The sequence below is a fragment of the Penaeus monodon genome, chromosome 34 (genome assembly GCF_015228065.2).
Source record: "Penaeus monodon isolate SGIC_2016 chromosome 34, NSTDA_Pmon_1, whole genome shotgun sequence".
Lineage (NCBI taxonomy): Eukaryota > Metazoa > Arthropoda > Malacostraca > Decapoda > Penaeidae > Penaeus > Penaeus monodon.
In genome coordinates, this window is record NC_051419.1 from 33,551,005 (window position 1) to 33,551,484 (window position 480).

Below are 480 nucleotides of genomic sequence, written 5' to 3' on the forward strand. Positions count from 1 at the left end.
GAAAATCAAGTCTTGAGAAAGTAGAATGATTGACTTCAACAGAAGGTCAGCGAAATTACCATTCATCGAACGAAATATGTCAGAACATTCGGTCTTTTACATCTGCATTTCTCACTCCCATGCTAGAATTTCAACGAGAATAAAATCCTTCCATGACACGAAATAAACGAAAACGCAACTGATTTTGATAAACTTGAATTATTTACTTTAGCCGAAATCAGGACGTTAACTTTAAGGAATAATTGAAAACACAATGATTTGATAACCTTTGATTAAGAACTTTTAAGCAGTGAATGTCACTGACTCGACGAAATAAACGAAGACGCAGCTGATTCAATAAACCTTCAGAAACACCTCAGCAGTGTTGCCTCAGGTGCTCGCCCGTCCTTGGAATTTTCCTTATTCCTGTTGGCCCGGGCGGTGGGCGTCGGCGGCCAGCGAGAGGTGGGTGTTTCCTGCCGGGGTGCGGGCGCGGGGACG